General features: G+C 31.4%; 1 protein-coding gene across 2 annotated transcripts in view; it reads left to right on the top strand.

Annotated features, from left to right (window-relative positions):
* LOC125845341 (putative late blight resistance protein homolog R1A-10) overlaps positions 1-6,615 on the top strand; it is a 700,072-nt gene that overhangs the window by 69,185 nt on the left and 624,272 nt on the right. The window lies entirely within an intron of this gene.

A 6,615-nucleotide genomic window follows, 5' to 3' on the forward strand; every position in this document is an offset into this window, starting at 1 on the left:
AATAAAGTTAAAATAGAAAATGTAGCGACACCATTCTTAGTAATAGATACTTATTTATTCTTATCAATTTTTTCTGAAAATTTTGATTATATTTTTCTTTAAAATAATTATTGTCTCGATTTTTATTTTTATTTTTTACATTTATTTTTAATTTTAAAAGATTGGAAATTTTATGTTAAAAATTTAAATAATAGAAAAAATGATTTATTTAACCTTTATCATCATCAATACTACTACTTTATTTGACGTTTTTTCTAAATCTTCATCTCATCATTAATGTTATTTATATTATTTTGTAAAATCACTTATTTTTTATTTTTTAACTCTTTTATATATATATATATAAGTTGGATATGTAAGTGATGATGTGACATTTCTTAGAAGCTAAGATTACTATTTATCTAATTTCTCAAATTTTTGAGTTCTTTTATCATACTAAATACAATATGTTTTATTATAATTACACTCTATATAGTAAACAATATGTTCTAGGAATTAAAACAAAATTATCATTTCAGAAAAATAAATGTTAAATTATAATTTTATTATGATTCAGGAAAGATAAAGATATTATTTCAATATCCCATAACCGCATTCAATACATTAGAAATTAATTGGATATAACTGTAAATGGAAAATGAATCACTATTTAAGGAAAATAAATGTTTGCAATACCATAATAATTAAGGAGATAGTAAGATATTATTTTATTATCCTAATTCAGAACTTTTAATCTACTACTCAATTAAAAAGAAAATGCATTTAATAACATTAAAAAGTTATTAGTTTAATATTTTTTCTCATTCTACTAATTCAATTCACTCAAACTTAATTTTAAAGATAAAATACCAGCTCCATTTTAATTGTTATCAATATATTTCAAAAAATTATCGTGAAAAGGCTTTTCTTGCACCTTATTTTAATTTTCATATACTATTATTATTTTTTCTTTCATTTTTCAATGATTTTTTATTTCGATTTAGAATTTAATGTTTATTCTTAAAACTCTGATGGTACAAATTAAGGTGGAGTAAAATATAATAAATGATGATTCTTCTACTAAATAAGAAGATATAACAAAATTGAAAGGGTGAAGTTTTTTTTTCAAAAAAATAGATAGGAAATTCTATTAAGGTATTATTACGTCATTATTCAATATATTTTTAATATAAATTTCATTTGCTGATGCATTTGTTTAGTACTCCCTCTGTCCCTAATTACTTGTTCACTTTTCCTTTTATAACTGTCCCTAATTACTTGTTCATTTTGACAAATCAAGAAAGTGCAATTTTTTTACCTATTATACCCTCAATTAAATCACTAATTACTTTGAAAATTGCAGAACTTTTCATCTACTTCATAATTAATAGGGGTAAAATGATAAACTCACTATGTGATTAATTGATTTCTTAATAAATGTGTCAATTTAAAAGTGGACAAGTAATTAGGGACAGAGGGAGTATTACAATGTTATTTCACATTACGAGATATTTCTTAGACATTTAAGGAGAATGATACACCGAAATATATATTATATATTAAAGGATCAACTTCATGCAATGGAAGAATTTGTTATTAGCAAATATATTTTAACTTATTTGATAAAAAATATATTCTTCCTCATTTAATAGATGTAAAATTTGAAAAGCTTTATTTTTTTCACAATCTTTATAGTACTAAAACAAACAATAATATTACGATTAAACAACAGAGTAAATATAAAATTAATCAAAAATATTTAATTTTTAATGATCGCGCGAAGTGTGACCAAATTCTCTAGTTTAAAACAAAAAGGTAAAATTTAAATCAGTCTACAATAGAATTCCTAGAAATCCAACTTGAAAAATTATGTTAAAAATGGAAAATAAAAAGTGAAATAAATTTAATTGAGAGTTATCCTTCGTCTGTCCCATTTTATGTGACACTTTTTATTTCTCGAGAATCAAATAGTTTAAGTTTGATCGTAAATTTGCGTATGGTATCTTCAATTTTTTAAAAATGAAATTTATATATTTGTAAACTACGTAAAAATCACAATATTATAATTCACAATAATTAATAATTCAAAATATTTTAAAGATCTATGAAAAATTTAAGATCAAAGATAAACTAAAGAGAGTAAAAGGGGAGAATGGAAAGTAGAAAAAAAGGAAAAAAAATGAATATATAGAGAGAGAAACTGAGGAAAAAAAGTAAGAAAAGTAATTATTCATGTGGGTTGTTGTATATGTAGAAAGACACGTGTACAATTAATGAGCGACAATGAATTTTATAGTACAATTTGAAATGCTTTGTGTACAACTTTGTAGTGCCATGTCTAAAGTCTCACTTCTAATAAGGAGTAATATAAATAAGAAGTATAAAATAAAGTTGAATAATTTTACGATATAATTTCTCAATGTTGGATGATCTTTTGAGATATTTACTCGAAAATTAAGAGAAATTTAACGGTTTTGAAATTATAAGACTGTAAGGGGAAAATGGATCAATCCATAGATAATATAAAAAGCATCTATGTGTTATACATATTACATGTGTCTTTGTGATATGAGTGGGGTAAGCTTAAGAAAATTACATATTTGTCCTTGTTGGTCCTTCCTAACTCCCTACATAGTACATGTGTCTTGATATGAGTGGGGAGTAGTACTTGTGTAATGAGGTGGGCCCCAATACAGTACAACTTGTATTACCTTTGGTACATCTATTTGATGTTGTGTTAGTCTTTCTAACTCTCCTTTCTAAATAAGAGTAAAGTAATATATATATATATATATATATATATATATATATATATAAAAGAGTTAAAAAAGAAAAAATAAGTGATTTAAGAAAATTATAGAAATAACATTAATGATGAGATGAAGATTAAGAAAAAACGTCAAATAAATTAATAGTATTGATGATGATAAAAGTTAAATAAATCATATTTTCTATTATTAAAATTTTTAACATAAAATTTCCAATCTTTTAAAATTAAAAATAAATGTTAAAAAAATAAAATCGAGGCAATAATTATTTTAAAGAATTTACACGCCAAGTTATAATTAATACTTATGTATCATCAATGCTAGTACAATATGTAACATCCGGCAATGTGAAATAATTGAAGAGGCTTAGAATTGGAAATTTTCATTTTTGGAAAGGATTTGAAAATCTGGAAAATTTTCGGCTAAGTATGGAAAAGGTGAGTTTTGGGCCAACTTTGATCAGTCGTAACTTCTAGCTCATGATGAGTTAGAAGTATTTCCAGTTATGGTTGCATAGCCCTCGGAACGATCTTTCCAACGCCGCCGAGTTTGCTCAATTCCGAGTATGTATGAGCGAGTTATGACCTTTGAAAGTTGGGCAGTTGACAAGGAAATCCGTCCGGGAATCATTAAGGGCATTTTGGTCTTTTCCCTAGCCTTCTATTTTGGTTTTATAAATGTGTTAGGCTGATCATTTTGATCAGTTTTACCATTTTAAAAGAAGTGAGAGTGAGGGTTTTGAGAGAAGAAGAAGAGAAGAAGAAGAAAAGAAGAGAAGAAGAGGAGATCAAGCAAGGAGATCATCGTGGATTTTCGTCGGGGGTGATCCCTACCAAGGTATGTGAGCTTTTAGTGTTGGGTGATCCTTTCCCCCACACACCTAGTCCCTTTTATTCATTAAGAAAGGTTTGGTCATGTTGTTAAAGTTGGTTGTTGTTGTTGTGGAATTATTGTGGGTTGTGGAACATGATTGGATTGTGTTTTTGAGTGGTATTCTATTGAATGTTGAGGGATATTATGTTTCTAAGTGATTGGGGCTGGAACCCTTGAGGTTAGAGGATTTAGAGTTGGAGACGTGAGGGAGAAAGTCGGGCAGCTTGCGAGGAGCACGTCCGCGTCGCGGACTTGTTCCCTCTGTGAACAAAATCTTCTCCGCGTCGCGGACAGGACGCGGACTCCACTGTTTTCAGAATTTATGTTCGAAGATTTTCTTTAGTTTGGCTGTCCCAAATCATTCCCAAATCATTCCTAAACACCATGGGGTCCTTCCAAATACCAATCAAGTCCTTGAATCCATAATTAAATTCAAGGAAGTTAGTTTTCCGAGTCAAGTGAAGTCAAGCTTAGAAGTAAGTAAGTTCAAGCAAGTCCTCCAAGCTTTTCAAGAGTCTTTATTGAACGTTTTAACTTCATTCTAAGGCTCAAGTTGCAAGTCAAGTAAATAGTAAGGAGTCAAGAGTTTAAAGTTGAGTTCATTTTCTCAAAGTTATTAGGGAACTATATATTCCCAAAAAGGTTTTAAAGAAAGGTCTTTGCATCTAAACAAGGTTGGAAACTGAGATTTCCAAAGAGCCTTCGGGCTAGTTTTTTTTTGAGTAATTATCTCATATCAGCAGGAATAATTATGTTTTAAAAACATAAGAGCCAGTACATTTTTGGGAGTAGTATCGAGCACCGAGTTGGGGGAGCGTTCAAAGAACCCACAGCCCCCATAGAACCATGTTAGCCACCATGGGTAGAAAAGGATCATGCTTTTTAGATGAACCCTTTTCAGATTAGACTAGTGGATCCATTAGGCAGTTCAGGTCTTATACCTTTGGCCGGGTATAAGATGCTCTGGCAGCGTGAGGTCGATCGCTGTATCATCACTATAGCTCTTATGTGATGGTTGTCGGTTAGAGAAACTCCCACAGCAGTTATTGTATTTTCATACTCAGAGATTATTGTATTTTTATATACATCAGTTCATTGTATTTCTATATACATTTCAGGCTTATTGTATCTTTGTATACACACAGAGTTTATAACATGTTTTAAACAGTCTTTCTTTATATCGCACTTGTTTTAAATTGCCTTATATTGAAAGAAGTCAGTCAGGTTGAGTTGAGTTGAGCCAGGTAATCTATTCAGTTTCTCCCAGGTTTCCTTCTAGCCGTTGTTGCTTAGCATTCCAGCTTCTCGTACATTCCATGTACTGATGCCAGTTGGCCTGCATCGTTTCGTGATGCAGATCCAGGTATCCCAGATCAGCAGCCTGCACGTCGTTGACCCAGCTGAGCACTCCAGAGTCAGTGGTGAGTCTCCTTGCTTTCCGGAGGACTCTATTACTTCGTGTTCTTAGTTTTGTCTTACTAGGATGTTGCGGGGTCTGTCCCAACGTCCATCTCAGTAATTTAGAGGCTTCATAGATAGATAGACAGACACTCAGTCAGTTAGTTTTGAGTCTCTTACCTATGTATATATGTAAGTATTCTATTTTGAGACTCGAGTTGCCTTTTTGGCCAGATATGTATCATTTAAGTTGTTTATGTCTCCGCATAGCATTGAGTTATTCTGTTGAGTAGGTTTCCACTGAGTTAAGAAAGCCAGGCCAAGGGTTCGCTTGGGGCCAGCAATGGTCTCCGAGTGCCGGTCCCGCCCAGGGTGTAGGCTCGGGGCGTGACACAATACTTGTTGAATAAGGTGGGCCCTAACATAGTACAACTTAGATGCTAATACAATAGTTATTGAATAAAATGGGCCCCATAGTACAACTTAAATTACATTAAGAACAACTTGTTGGAGCTATGTTAGTCCTTCACAACTCCCTCTTCTAAATAAGAGTAATATAAAAAAAGAACAAGCAAATTAAAATATCTAATTGTAGTATATAAATGCCAACTAAAATGAAACAAAGAGGGTATTATTTTTTCAAGAGAAGTAAATTCCCATTTATAAGTACATAGAAATTTCAAAGCTTACCATTTTCTTTTTATTTTTTACTTTGTGTTGGATATTCGTATTTGAGCTCAACTAAATTTAGATTTACATAAAAGAATTTCCATATTAAAGATAAAACGGCTCGAAAGCCACTTGACTGTAAGGAAAGGGGCATGTATCCTTATTTTATAAAGAAAGAGGGCTACTTCATGAGCAACAAGCGACAAAGAGGCAGATTCTCAGACTGAAGAAGCAGTGGCTACCATTGCTGAAGTCCAGCATCCGGAACAGCCTCAAGCTGGTGGCCTAGCCAGCGGGTTCTGAATGACCTCCCTCTCCCTGTAGGTCGAGCTTCCTTTTCCGCCCTCTCACGGTGAAAAAAGTGATTAACTATCTCGAAAAAATGTATGTAATCCGCCCTCAAAGAGAGCTCAGCTCAAGAGGACTACATTCAACAGAAGAACGAATGAAAAAGAAATTCCTAACAAAAGTTATTTAGTCATTAGAGAACTCGAACCCGAACTCGAAAGCTTACCTAATGTTATGATTTATTTATATAAAATTTATAGCCCACCCTGTTATGCATCTGTCCACCATTGTCAACTAAATATTAGCCCCCTTTTTTATTTGCTCTCTGTTGAATATACTAATTCATTTGTTTATTCTTGGGATAAGGGTCTGAAAAATATCCCAATTTTAGTCAGATTTACTGTTGCGATACAAAACTTTCATGAGGACCTATTACCTCTCTAGACTATTTAATATCGTATTTTAAATAAAATACGATATTAAATAGTCTATTTAAAATACGATACTAAATAGTCTAGGGAGGTAATAGTTCCTTATGAAAGTTTAGTATCGCAACAGCAGATCCGATCAAAGTTGGGCTTATCCCTTTATTCTTCTATTCCTTCATTTGCACAACTCTTTTTTCTCATTTCCGATCAAT

This window comes from Solanum stenotomum, chromosome 11 (genome assembly GCF_019186545.1).
Source record: "Solanum stenotomum isolate F172 chromosome 11, ASM1918654v1, whole genome shotgun sequence".
Taxonomy (NCBI): Eukaryota; Viridiplantae; Streptophyta; class Magnoliopsida; order Solanales; family Solanaceae; genus Solanum; species Solanum stenotomum.